The 15,369-nt window shown below is 45.8% G+C and overlaps 1 protein-coding gene across 3 annotated transcripts in view; it reads right to left on the bottom strand.

The window, feature by feature from the left end:
* GRM7 (glutamate metabotropic receptor 7) overlaps positions 1–15,369 on the bottom strand; it is a 478,587-nt gene that overhangs the window by 367,393 nt on the left and 95,825 nt on the right. The gene's annotated exons all lie outside the window — the stretch shown is intronic.

The following is a 15,369-nucleotide window of genomic DNA, read 5'->3' as shown; positions in this document are numbered from 1 at the left end:
CTCACTCCTCTCTTCCCCTCACACGTGAACAGCAAATTCCTGTTATGAGTACAGCGGTGTAATCCATGAGTCTCCTCCCTTTCCCTTGACGTTATACCTCACAGGAGCAACTCCTTTCTAGACATGATGGAGCTAGATGTGGCCTGTGTCTGCCGCGCACTGATACTCTTTAGACGGTGGTTCTGATTGTAGCTCACAGCAGCTGGGACAATACAGCCGGTGAGTTTTGCAGGGTGGCTTTTGAGGTGAATGTGTCTTCTCCCGTATGCACTAATAATGTGGGCCGTGTGGAGTGACCATGGCTTGATACATATATACACACGCACATACATTCAGATAAACAGCACAGACCAAAAGTTTGGACACACCTTCTCATTTAAAGATTTTTCTGTATTTTCATGACTATGAAAATTGTACATTCCCACTGAAGGCATCAAAACCATGAATTAACACATGTGGAATTATATACTTAACAAAAAAGTGTGAAACAAATGAAAATATGTCTTATATTCTAGGTTCTTCATAGTAGCCACCTTTTGCTTTGATGACTGCTTTGCACACTCTTGGCATTCTCTTGATGAGCTTCAAGAGGTAGTCACCAGGAATGGTCTTCCAACAATCTTGAAGGAGTTCCCAGAGATGCTTAGCACTTGTTGGCCCTTTTGCCTTCACTCTGCGGTCCAGCTCACCCCAAACCATCTCGCTTGGGTTCAGGTCTGGTGACTGTGGAGGCCAGGTCATCCGGCGTAGCCCCCATCACTCTCCTTCTTGGTCAAATAGCCCTTACACAGCCTGGAGGTGTTTGGGGTCATTGTCCTGTTAAAAAATAAATTATGGTTCAACTAAATGCAAACCGGATGGAATAGCATGCCGCTGCAAGATGCTGTGGTAGCCATGCTGGGTCAGTATGCCTTCAATTTTGAATAAATCCCCAACAGTGTCACCAGCAAAGCCCCCCCACACCATCACACCTCCTCCTCCATGCTTCACGGTGGGAACCAGGCATGTAGAGTCCATCCGTTCACCTTTTCTGTGTCGCACAAAGACACGGTGGTTGCAACCAAAGATTTCAAATTTGGACTCATCAGACCAAAGCACAGATTTCCACTGGTCTAATGTCCATTCCTTGTGTTTTTTAGCCCAAACAAGTCTCTTCTGCTTGTTGCCTGCCCTTAGCAGTGGTTTCCTAGCAGCTATTTTACCATGAAGACCTGCTGCACAAAGTCTCCTCTTAGGCTACGTTCACATTTGCGTTCTGCCGGGCTGCGTCGGGCGCAGCCGTGGCGACGCATGCGTCATGCGCCCCTATATTTAACATGGGGGGCGCATGGACATGCGTTGTGCTGCATTTTGCGACGCATGCGTATTCTTTGCCGCAAGCGTAAAGCGCAGAGGATGCAGCAAGTTGCATTTTTTTGCGTCCAAAATTCGGCAAAAAAGGACGCAAGCGTCGCAAAACGCTGCGTTTTAGCGGGCGTTTTGTTGCGTTTTTGTTTGCGTTGTGCGTTGCGTCTCCGACGCAACATTGCACAACGCAAATGTGAATGTAGCCTTAACCGTTGTTGTAGAGATGTGTCTGCTGCTAGAACTCTGTGTGGCATTGACCTGGTCTCTAATCTGAGCTGCTGTTAACCTGCGATTTCTGAGGCTGGTGACTCGGATAAACTTATCCTCAGAAGCAGAGGTGACTCTTGGTCTTCCTTTCCTGGGGCGGTCCTCATGTGAGCCAGTTTCTTTGTAGCGCTTGATGGTTTTTGCAATTGCACTTGGGGACACTTTCAAAGTTTTCCTAATTTTTCAGACTGACTGACCTTCATTTCTTAAAGTAATGATGGCCACTCGTCTTTCTTTACTTAGCTGCTTTTTTCTTGCCATAATACAAATTCTAACAGTCTATTCAGTAGGACTATCAGCTGTGTATCCACCAGACTTCTGCCCAACACAACTGATGGTCCCAACCCCATTTATAAGGCAAGAAATCCCACTTATTAAACCTGACAGGGCACACCTGTGAAGTGAAAACCATTCCCGGTGACTACCTCTTGAAGTTCATCAAGAGAATGCCAAGAGTGTGCAAAGCAGTTATCAAAGCAAAAGGTGGCTACTTTGAAAAACCTAGAAAATAAGACAGAATTTCAGCTGTTTCACACTTTTTCGTTAAGTATATAATTCCACATGTCACACCACCACCGCAGACACCTGCTGCAACTACAGCCTAGCCCCTAACGGGACTCCTGCCATCCTCCAGGGATCTGTGCCCTTCATGATTTCTACTTTTTTCAAAGTGGGGTTTGAGAAAGACCCGGCGGGTCGAAACGTTACCCTGAAAAACTTTGAATCTCTCTGTAAATACTGTGGTGATATTTCTTTGGTGTTCACTTACAACAATAAAAAAACCACGTTTGTTTGGCAAAGAAATTTCAAGACTTTCATTCTTGACTGCGACTGTTGTTATCCAAGACGATAGTGTGGAGAACCCCTCCATGTTCAGTCTGCACCACCTATAGCGAGAGTGCACGTCTTACCCTCTACTATAATTCCACATGTGTTAATTCATAGTTTTGATGCCTTCAGTGTGAATTTACAATTTTCATAGTCATGAAAATACAGAAAAATCGTTAAATGAGAAGGTGTGCACAAACTTATGGCCTGTACTGTATATATATATATATATATTACACACACACACACTTAGAACAGTATAACTCTCAACATAACCTGACCACTAAGCAGGACTGCTGCTCTTGGTCTTTTCTTGTAGCTATGAACATGTTACAAGTTCTGTCACTCTAAGAGTTAAATTAAAATGTCTCCACATTGATCTGATGCTGGAGGATCTGTCATCACACAATATTCTGCCTCCTTCTGAAAGCTTTTTCAAATTAGTTATAATTGTCTGTAGCTGTCGGGTTCAGTGTAATTACCTTTAAAAAATGTGTAGTTTATCCTAGAACCAACTCTGATGTGCATCTGTATAATCAAAATCATAATTTAGGTGGCAGCAGGGGGTCGGCTCCACTCACGGGGCGCAACAAGGCTCTTGTATCCAGTCAACTTCATTGATTTGTTTTTTAAACTGTGGAACATTTATACCAAAACTGATATCACCGTCCATCACAAGAAACATGTAGCATCATATAATACAAGTGCAGTCACTGTCTACATACATTACATTACTGATCCTGAGCTACCTCCTGTATTATACCCCAGAGCTGCACTCACTATTCTGCTGGTGCAGTCACTGTGTACATACATTACATTACTGATCCTGAGTTACATCCTGTATTATACTCCAGAGCTGCACTCACTATTCTGCGGGTGCAGTCACTGTGTACATACATTACATTACTGATCCTGAGTTACATCCTGTATTATACCTCAGAGCTGCACTCACTGTTCTGCTGGTGCAGTCACTGTGTACATACATTACATTACTGATCCTGAGCTACCTCCTGTATTATCCTCCAGAGCTGTACTCACTATTCTGCTGGTGCAGTCACTGTGTACATACATTACATTACTGATCCTGAGTTACGTCCTGTATTATCCCCCAGAGCTGCACTCACTATTCTGCTGGTGCAGTCACTGTGCACATACATTACATTACTGATCCTGAGTTACATCCTGTATTATCCCCCAGAGCTGCACTCGCTATTCTGCTGGTGCAGTCACTGTGTATATACATTACATTACTGATCCTGGGTTACATCCTGTATTATACTCCAGAGCTGCACTCACTATTCTGCTGGTGCAGTCACTGTGTACATACATTACATTACTGATCCTGAGTTACATCCTGTATTATACTCCAGAGCTGCACTCACTATTCTGCTGGTGCAGTCACTGTGTACATACATTACATTACTGATCCTGAGTTACATCCTGTATTATACTCCAGAGCTGCACTCACTATTCTGCTGGTGCAGTCACTGTGCACATACATTACATTACTGATCCTGAGTTACATCCTGTATTATACCCCAGAGCTGCACTCACTATTCTGCTGGTGCAGTCACTGTGTACATACATTACATTACTGATCCTGAGCTACCTCCTGTATTGTACCCCAGAGCTGTACTCACTATTCTGCGGGTGCAGTCACTGTGTACATACATTACATTACTGATCCTGAGTTACATCCTGTATTATACCTCAGAGCTGCACTCACTGTTCTGCTGGTGCAGTCACTGTGTACATACATTACATTACTGATCCTGAGCTACCTCCTGTATTATCCTCCAGAGCTGTACTCACTATTCTGCTGGTGCAGTCACTGTGTACATACATTACATTACTGATCCTGAGTTACGTCCTGTATTATCCCCCAGAGCTGCACTCACTATTCTGCTGGTGCAGTCACTGTGCACATACATTACATTACTGATCCTGAGTTACATCCTGTATTATCCCCCAGAGCTGCACTCACTATTCTGCTGGTGCAGTCACTGTGTATATACATTACATTACTGATCCTGGGTTACATCCTATATTATACTCCAGAGCTGCACTCACTATTCTGCTGGTGCAGTCACTGTGTACATACATTACATTACTGATCCTGAGTTACATCCTGTATTATACTCCAGAGCTGCACTCACTATTCTGCTGGTGCAGTCACTGTGTACATACATTACATTACCGATCCTGAGTTACATCCTGTATTATACTCCAGAGCTGCACTCACTATTCTGCTGGTGCAGTCACTGTGTACATACATTACATTACTGATCCTGAGTTACATCCTGTATTATACTCCAGAGCTGCACTCACTATTCTGCTGGTGCAGTCACTGTGTACATACATTACATTACTGATCCTGAGTTACATCCTGTATTATACTCCAGAGCTGCACTCACTATTCTGCTGGTGCAGTCACTGTGTACATACATTACATTACTGATCCTGAGTTACATCCTGTATTATACTCCAGAGCTGCACTCACTATTCTGCTGGTGCAGTCACTGTGTACATACATTACATTACCGATCCTGAGTTACATCCTGTATTATACACCAGAGCTGAACTCACTATTCTGCTGGTGCAGTCACTGTGTACATACATTACATTACTGATCCTGAGTTACCTCCTGTATTATACCCCAGAGCTGCACTCACTATTCTGCTGGTGCAGTCACTGTGTACATACATTACATTACTGATCCTGAGTTACATCCTGTATTATACCCCAGAGCTGCACTCACTATTCTGCTGGTGCAGTCACTGTGCACATACATTACATTACTGATCCTGAGTTACATCCTGTATTATACCCCAGAGCTGCACTCACTATTCTGCTGGTGCAGTCACTGTGTACATACATTACATTACTGATCCTGAGTTACATCCTGTATTATACTCCAGAGCTGCACTCACTATTCTGCTGGTGCAGTCACTGTGCACATACATTACATTACTGATCCTGAGTTACATCCTGTATTATACTCCAGAGCTGCACTCACTATTCTGCTGGTGCAGTCACTGTGTACATACATTACATTACCGATCCTGAGTTACATCCTGTATTATACACCAGAGCTGAACTCACTATTCTGCTGGTGCAGTCACTGTGTACATACATTACATTACTGATCCTGAGTTACCTCCTGTATTATACCCCAGAGCTGCACTCACTATTCTGCTGGTGCAGTCACTGTGTACATACATTACATTACTGATCCTGAGTTACATCCTGTATTATACTCCAGAGCTGCACTCACTATTCTGCTGGTGCAGTCACTGTGTACATACATTACATTACTGATCCTGAGTTACATCCTGTATTATACCCCAGAGCTGCACTCACTATTCTGCTGGTGCAGTCACTGTGCACATACATTACATTACTGATCCTGAGTTACATCCTGAATTATACTCCAGAGCTGCACTCACTATTCTGCTGGTGCAGTCACTGTGCACATACATTACATTACTGATCCTGAGTTACATCCTGTATTATACCCCAGAGCTGCACTCACTATTCTGCTGGCTCAGTCTTATCTTATGTCACATATGTCACTGCAGTCGGTCTCATACTTCATAAACCTTCACCGTTCCTTGTGGAGATTCCTATTGTGGCCCCAGTCTCAGTATGGCAGACACCTGAGCTCAGACTCTGCACATAATGAGGATATAGGTGGTTACAGAAAAAGTCATAAAGGACTTTGAAATTCCTCTTGCATTTTCAGACCTTTTCGTCATTTGCCAGGAGGGTTGGCAGCTGTTTAAGTGGATGACAGATGATTGGATGACCGCCCAATACCCGACTTTCTTGCTTTCATTTTCGCCAGCTGCCGTTAAGCACCTCTAGCTGGAAACAAATAATACAAAGCTAACACTAAGAATCCAGCTTTATAAAGTGCGAACAGATGTATGAGCCAAGCGGCAACACAAACACTAACCTGATATTAATGAGAGAGGGCACAGGAGGCCGCGAGGTGGACAACAAGGTCTGCGAATAATAGGAGATAGGAAAAAGCGGACGGGACAAAGGTGAGAACAACAGAAAAGGAACACGAAGTCTGAAGGTCAATCAATGTCAAAGTGCAAAAATTGGGAATAGCAGCAAAGAAAGACACAAAGAAAAGAAACCAGAGACAAAAACCAGGAAATCCTGAAGTGTTACATCTGTTACATTCATGGAAACAAGATGAAGTTTCCCATTTGATAAAAAGTTGTTACAAACTTTCTGCCGCTTTTTAGTTCACAAAATATTTGTGTCTGTCAAAGAAGTCTCAGCCGGCAGAAGACCCCGATAGTCAGGTGTGGAGAGAAGCTGCAGACAAGGTTAGTGCACATGCCCAATTTATAAGAACTGGACACAAGAACACAACAGGTGTCAACAGTTTCCTAGACAAATATCCCACCAAGCAATCTGCTCTCAGAGAAAACCAAACACAAAAGTTTTAAAGGGTTTCACAACTAATTTAGTGATGACCGATGGACAGGGGACTGACACCTCCTACCCTCAGCGACCCTCTGTCACCTGCTCCAGCTGTGGCCGGATGTAAACAGAGTACAGTTATTATAAACATTCCAGGAGCTGTTACATTGTATTGACAATGAATGAAGTTCCTGCACTGCCCCTTATTCTCCACACTCCCGCGCCTTATTCTCCACACTCCCGCCCCTTATTCTCCACACTCCCGCCCCTTATTCCCCACACTCCCGCCCCTTATTCTCCACACTCCCGACCCTTATTCTCCACACTCCCGACCCTTATTCTCCACACTCCCGACCCTTATTCTCCACACTCCCGACCCTTATTCTCCACACTCCCGACCCTTATTCTCCACACTCCCGCCCCTTATTCTCCACACTCCCGCGCCTTATTCTCCACACTCCCGACCCTTATTCTCCACACTCCCGACCCTTATTCTCCACACTCATAGTAACATAGTAACATAGTTAGTAAGGCCGAAAAAAGACATTTGTCCATCCAGTTCAGCCTATATTCCATCATAATAAATACCCAGATCTACGTCCTTCTACAGAACCTAATAATTGTATGATACAATATTGTTCTGCTCCAGGAAGACATCCAGGCCTCTCTTGAACCACTCGACTGAGTTCGCCATCACCACCTCCTCAGGCAAGCAATTCCAGATTCTCACTGCCCTAACAGTAAAGAATCCTCTTCTATGTTGGTGGAAAAACCTTCTCTCCTCCAGACGCAAAGAATGCCCCCTTGTGCCCGTCACCTTCCTTGGTATAAACAGATCCTCAGCGAGATATTTGTATTGTCCCCTTATATACTTATACATGGTTATTAGATCGCCCCTCAGTCGTCTTTTTTCTAGACTAAATAATCCTAATTTTGCTAATCTATCTGGGTATTGTAGTTCTCCCATCCCCTTTATTAATTTTGTTGCCCTCCTTTGTACTCTCTCTAGTTCCATTATATCCTTCCTGAGCACCGGTGCCCAAAACTGGACACAGTACTCCATGTGCGGTCTAACTAGGGATTTGTACAGAGGCAGTATAATGCTCTCATCATGTGTATCCAGACCTCTTTTAATGCACCCCATGATCCTGTTTGCCTTGGCAGCTGCTGCCTGGCACTGGCTGCTCCAGGTAAGTTTATCATTAACTAGGATCCCCAAGTCCTTCTCCCTGTCAGATTTACCCAGTGGTTTCCCGTTCAGTGTGTAATGGTGATATTGATTCCCTCTTCCCATGTGTATAACCCACTCCCGCCCCTTATTCTCCACACTCCCGCCCCTTATTCTCCACACTCCCGCCCCTTATTCCCCACACTCCCGCCCCTTATTCCCCACACTCCCGCCCCTTATTCCCCACACTCCCGCCCCTTATTCCCCACACTCCCGCCCCTTATTCCCCACAATCCCGCCCCTTATTCCCCACACTCCCGCCCCTTATTCCCCACACTCCCGCCCCTTATTCCCCACACTCCCGCCTTATTCCCCACACTCCCGCCCCTTATTCCCCTCACTCCCGCCCCTTATTCCCCACACTCCCGCCCCTTATTCCCCACACTCCCGCCCCTTATTCCCCACACTCCCGCCCCTTATTCTCCACACTCCCGCCCCTTATTCCCCACACTCCCGCCCCTTATTCTCCACACTCCCGCCCCTTATTCTCCACACTCCCGCCCCTTATTCTCCACACTCCCGCCCCTTATTCCCCACACTCCCGCCCCTTATTCCCCACACTCCCGCCCCTTATTCTCCACACTCCCGCCCCTTATTCTCCACACTCCCGCCCCTTATTCTCCACACTCCCGCCCCTTATTCTCCACAATCTCAACTTGACCGCAGGTTCTCAGTGGGATGAGATCCTGGAACTTTCTGGCCGTGGACTCAAAATGTCAATGTTTTATTCCCTGAGATACTTAGTTCTCACTTGGAGGATGTCTAGATCCTATTCTTTGTTTGTGGCAGTGTTCTTAGATAGAATTGTGAGTTTTTGTTTATGTGTCATTTTTTATTCATACATATTTATCTATTTGTTTTCTTTCTATGTATCTTTATATTGAGCTCAGGCATAAAGCACATGCTGACGTACCACACTTCCTCCCAGTAACCGCTAGGACTATGACTCCCCTGATTACATATTCCAAGATTACAGAACGTATATAGATGATACCAGTGAGGCAAAGCTGTAATCAGGGGACGCTGGGTGCTAGAGGATGGTCCCCAAATAACAGGATTTAGATAAAGGGCTACACAGCAAACTCAGTTAAAGTAAAGATTATGCACCAGTCTGGAAAGGGCTACCCTCTGCTGGACCGTTGGGCCATTATTATGCCTGTTTCTGGCCTGTTGGATAACCCTCTGGACCTTTTTTGTCCCTCTTCAGCCCTAAATGCTTAACGTATTGCTACATAATAATAATTATCCATATGAGAATGACTCACGACTGATATTTACTGGGGAAAATTGAGTTACATTAGAAACCCAAATAATACTACGCCTGCCAACGCGTGAATCACCGTCACATCATGTTCCCTCGCTTTGCTTCAGTGTAATTCCCCGATTCCGCCTTTCCTTGCAGATTTCCCAGTTTCTCCCTAACCTCCTCCTGGCACCGGGATTTTGGAACCAGCCAGACACGGGTAATGAATGCGCCTCTCCGTGTCACGCCGACGCCAGGAGCGCCGCTGAGAGTTATTAATCGCTGCCACAGAAGTACAGTAATTGTTTTTAGTTTCTGCAGGATGAATTAGTCCGCATCCCAGAATATAATTTGACTTTTATTTGGGAGTTGCGCTGCAGCTGACGCTCGGCATCAGACATGAGATGTGATATAGCAGCCGCCATTGATTGTTCATCATCTTCTCCGCTGCTCCATACTTCCCTCTCTGGCACAAATGAAAGTCATGCAGAAGAAAGCGGCCGCCGTGCATCATTCCTCTGGAACATAATTACATTCTTCCCACAAAATTTGTATTGAAATATTATTTCTTCCATCGCATGAATATGGAGCTCGTGTAGCAGAAGCAAAAGCAACAGGGTCGCCACATCTCCGCCGCCCTGGGGTAGCGAGCGCTTATGGTCATTTCATATCCAAATAGCTCCGCGCAGATGGAAGATTTATCACCAGGCTCGGCGTGGCCGGAATACTCAATGTGTCTGATGGGGGTTTCCTTACAATAATAAATACCCGTCTAATATGGAGCAAAATAGGATATCAATGTGGGGCGACAAACAAGTATGACCCTATAGCTGGCGGTATCTCCTCTCCCTATGGTAACTCCATCCAGGAGACAGTGCTTTCAGGGATTCAAGTCACCCATGGCTCCTATACATGATGCAAAAGAAATGTGGAGCAAGCAATGTATGGGCAACAGAATAGGGTGGGACAAATGAGAAGACCCTCAATACTAACTCTGGATAGCAAGAGTTGTGGCAATGAAATAAGTAAAAGGGGTACACAAGGGGCTTACTTGCCCCCGTACCAACACTGCATGAACACATGAACTATTGTCTTCTGCCACAAGATGGCACTGCAGCAGCACAGGCTATAAAGAGGGCTAGAACCAAGAAGTAAAGCAGTGTGTGGCTGAAGATCCATGGAGTGACTGAGGAGGCCGAGCTTCAGGATCAACATCATTAGTTGGTGGGATGGTGGCGACATCGGTACACAACCCACTGTGATACCAGAAATGGTGAATTTGAGTTAAGAGGTCATAAGGACCCCCTCTCCCATACAGGCCTCAAGGACCCCCTCTACCATACAGGTCTCAAGGACCCCCCTCTACCATACAGGCCTCAAGGACCCCCTCTACCATACAGGTATGAAGGACCCCCCTCTAGCATACAGGTATCAAGGTCCCATTCTACCATACAGGTCTCAAGGACCCCCTCTACCATACAGGAATGAAGGACCCCCTCTACCATACAGACCTCAAGGACCCCCACTACCATACAGGTCTCAAGGACCCCCTCTACCATACAGGTATCAAGGACCCCCTCTACCATACAGGCCTCAAGGACCCCCTCTACCATACAGGCATCAAGGACCCCCTCTACCATACAGACCTCAAGGACCCCCTCTACCATACAGGTATCAAGGACCCCCTCTACCATACAGGCCTCAAGGACCCCCTCTACCATACAGGCCTCAAGGACCCCCTCTACCATACAGGCCTCAAGGACCCCCTCTACCATACAGGCCTCAAGGACCCCCTCTACCATACAGGCCTCAAGGACCCCCTCTACCATACAGGTCTCAAGGACCCCCTCTACCATACAGGTATCAAGGACCCCCTCTACCATACAGGCCTCAAGGACCCCCTCTACCATACAGGTATCAAGGACCCCCTCTACCATACAGGCCTCAAGGACCCCCCTCTATCATACACGTCTCAAGGACCCCCCTCTTGCATACAGGTCTCAAGGACCCCCTCTAGCATACATGTCCCAGGGTAGCACCTAATGTTTCTCCCCTGCAGCCTGAGGACTATATGAGGCTTTCAGCTGGGGAGCAGTAGACGTTGCTGGCTCCTCTGTATCATTAGCATCCGCGGTACCAGTCTGGGGTTTATTTATCATATTTACAATGCAAATACACATTATATTTAGGCTCATTATGTGCCAGCTGCAGTGGCATTGACGGCTCCTGTACTGGATACACAGTCGCCTGAGGGTGAGGAATTGGCATAAGTTACTTAATTTTAGAGAAGTGCCAGGCACAGTGCAATAATAGGTTGTAGTAAGATGACATTCAGAAACAGAAACCATCACTCCGAGTCCAAAAGCCTTAATTCTCATAGAAAGCACATAAACACTAATGATGATGAACATTACAGGCGAGACACTTCACATCAGTCATGTCTTGTATCACTCTATTTGGGGGTAGTTCCCATTGTAAGGAGTTTTACACTACTTCTTTCACAGTACAGGGAAATATGGTTGGTTTCCTTAGCTTAATAGATTTATGCTGGTTATGTCTTCATATCTCTTTATAATTATCTTAAGTTCATTTTTTATGATTCTGAGCTTCAAATTATTTAAGATATTCTGTCTGTAGTCACCACTAGGGGGAGCTCCCTGTATACAGAGATACATGATTAGATCCTGTCTGCAGCCACCACTAGGGGGAGCTTCCTGTATACAGAGATACATGATTAGATCCTCTCTGCAGCCACCACTAGGGGGAGCTCCCTGTATACAGAGATACATGATAAGATCCTGTCTGCAGCCACCACTAGGGGGAGCTTCCTGTATACAGAGATACATGATTAGATCCTCTCTGCAGCCACCACTAGGGGGAGCTCCCTGTATACAGAGATACATGATAAGATCCTGTCTGCAGCCACCACTAGGGGGAGCTCCCTGTATACAGAGATACATGATAAGATCCTGTCTGCAGCCACCACTAGGGGGAGCTCCCTGTATACAGAGATACATGATAAGATCCTGTCTGCAGCCACCACTAGGGGGAGCACCCTGTATACAGAGATACATGATAAGATCCTGTCTGCAGTCACCACTAGGGGGAGCTCCCTGTATACAGAGATACATGATAAGATCCTGTCTGAAGCCACCACTAGGGGGAGCTCCCTGTATACAGAGATACATGATAAGATCCTGTCTGCAGTCACCACTAGGGGGAGCTCCCTGTATACAGAGATACAGGATAAGATCCTGTCTGCAGCCACCACTAGGGGGAGCTCCCTGTATACAGAGATACATGATAAGATCCTGTCTGCAGCCACCACTAGGGGGAGCTCCCTGTATACACAGATACATGATAAGATCCTGTCTGCAGCCACCACTAGGGGGAGCTCCCTGTATACAGAGATACATGATAAGATCCTGTCTGCAGTCACCACTAGGGGGAGCTCCCTGTATACACAGATACATGATAAGATCCTGTCTGCAGCCACCACTAGGGGGAGCTCCCTGTATATAGAGATACATGATAAGATCCTGTCTGCAGCCACCACTAGGGGGAGCTCCCTGTATACACAGATACATGATAAGATCCTGTCTGCAGCCACCACTAGGGGGAGCTCCCTGTATACACAGATACATGATAAGATCCTGTCTGCAGCCACCACTAGGGGGAGCTCCCTGTATACAGAGATACATGATAAGATCCTGTCTGCAGCCACCACTAGGGGGAGCTCCCTGTATATAGAGATACATGATAAGATCCTGTCTACAGCCACCACTAGGGGGAGCTCCCTGTATACAGAGATACATGATAAGATCCTGTCTGCAGTCACCACTAGGGGGAGCTCCCTGTATATAGAGATACATGATAAGATCCTGTCTACAGCCACCACTAGGGGGAGCTCCCTGTATACAGAGATACATGATAAGATCCTGTCTACAGCCACCACTAGGGGGAGCTCCCTGTATACAGAGACACCAAATAAATGTGTACAAGTGATGTGAAAAAGTGATGGAAGTGATGAATGGTAACCAGATCTTGATAGCATTTTAACTTCTATTTTGTTCATTCAATTTATGGTTTGATACAAATAAACTATTAACAATTCTATCTTAGACAGCTTCTTACTTTGCAGCATTCGTTTCAAACCTGCCTAAAACTTTTGCACAGTGTTATAAAAAGATGGATTTTTTTCCATTATTCTAGACTGATAGCTGTTAAGAGACCATCTCTGACCCTTTGGTTGGCAGTGGACATTTGTCATATTCAGCAGAGTCCTATGGTTCAGTGATTCAGGAAAATAATTTCCACTTTCCATGAATTCTGCATTGAGAGATTAAAACAGGATTGATAATCGGGGTGTATGATGGTATTCTGTAAGCCGAGGTTCACTGCCTTATCCATCTATTATCTATCTTATTAATTTCAGCCTATTGTTCCGGCCCTAGACAGCAGTCATGGTCTCTCATGTGGCCCCTCAGGAAAATGTATTGCCCACCCCTGATCTATTATCTATACATCATCTATCTATTATCTCTATCTTTATCTATCTATTATCTATCCTTCCATCTATTATCTCTTTCTTTCTCTATCTATCCATCCATCTTCTTTTCCCCCCATGCTGTAACTGTCTTTTATGGTGTAATTTCCATCGCCCATCCTGCGCCTCTCGCCCCGTCCTGCGCCTCTCCCCCCGTCCTGCGCCTCTCGCCCCGTCCTGCGCCTCTCGCCCCGTCCTGCGCCTCTCCCCCCGTCCTGCGCCTCTCGCCCCGTCCTGCGCCTCTCGCCCCGTCCTGCGCCTCTCGCCCCGTCCTGCGCCTCTCGCCCCGTCCTGCGCCTCTCGCTATGTTATAATTGCTTGGTTTCTGCACTTTTTTGAACCATATATCACGAGCGGTTAATCGCGTCCTGTGCGGCGGCAAAGAACAAAACAGGAGACTTGGCAGAATTCTGGCACATTCTGGGGAGAGGGCAGATGAGGAGGGGGCGGGTGCCAGCTTGGTACTTTTATTATCAACCTCAAAACAAAAAAAAAAACTAAATACACTTAACTCTTTAGACACCAGGTTATGCAACATCCCGTCATGTAGGAGACGTTGGCGGTTTCAGCTTCACTCACGGTCATTTATATCATGTTAATTATACAATTTACAGAAAATTCTCTTAATATTACCGCAGAGATCTCTCCATCACCCACGGAGAGCGCCGCAGACACTTACTGATGTTTGTTGGAATGTTCGTGAACCACGATGAGCTAAGATTGTGCGATATGTCCACCTGCAGTCCTACGTAAAATCACAAGAAAAACCTTACATTGTGCTATGAAGTCCCCTTGTACTTTGACAAACGCAGCTGAACTATATAGGTAGAATGACAGCTGCCGGAGAGAACTGGTCTATTGTAAATTCTAACTATTTTAAGATACTTTGCTGTTTCTTTTTAACATCACTGTTATGTCAGTGAATAAAGATATTTCTGTGAACACACGGAGGCCAACACTAGGCCTGACATATCGCATAGCTGAGGGTTTGCTACAATTGTATCCAGCGTAGACAAATCTCTCTCCTGCCTTGATACTTTGTTACAATGTACCAGTGCAGGTAAACGTATCAGTTTTGATCCCAGGCTGTTTCGCTCACAGATGATAGTCATGGGGTCCGGGATATGGGGGAGATAACGCTACCATTGTATCGGTAAGGAAGCCTGTGGCCCAACGTCCAAAGCGGGGATACTCTGACAAGGGTTAGGATACTTTCTGCTCCAATACCAGGGACATCAGGTGTCTGAATGCAAACCCTTACCTGAGGGGTATCCCCATAGTGTTTGCAGTATTTTGGGTTTCGGCCGCCCCCGCATCCTCCACCAAATTTACCTTTGAAACTGTTTTCACCCGCACACATTAGCCATCCCTAAAGACCAGACCCAGATGTGTCAGATCTCTTTTTATTTCCGAGCAGTTCTGCTGGATCTCCTGGATACAAGGAAGGTTCTCATTGTTTGATTTCGGGTGTAA

Source organism: Ranitomeya imitator, chromosome 8 (genome assembly GCF_032444005.1).
Source record: "Ranitomeya imitator isolate aRanImi1 chromosome 8, aRanImi1.pri, whole genome shotgun sequence".
NCBI lineage: Eukaryota > Metazoa > Chordata > Amphibia > Anura > Dendrobatidae > Ranitomeya > Ranitomeya imitator.
This window is presented reverse-complemented; position numbering and strand designations above follow the sequence as displayed.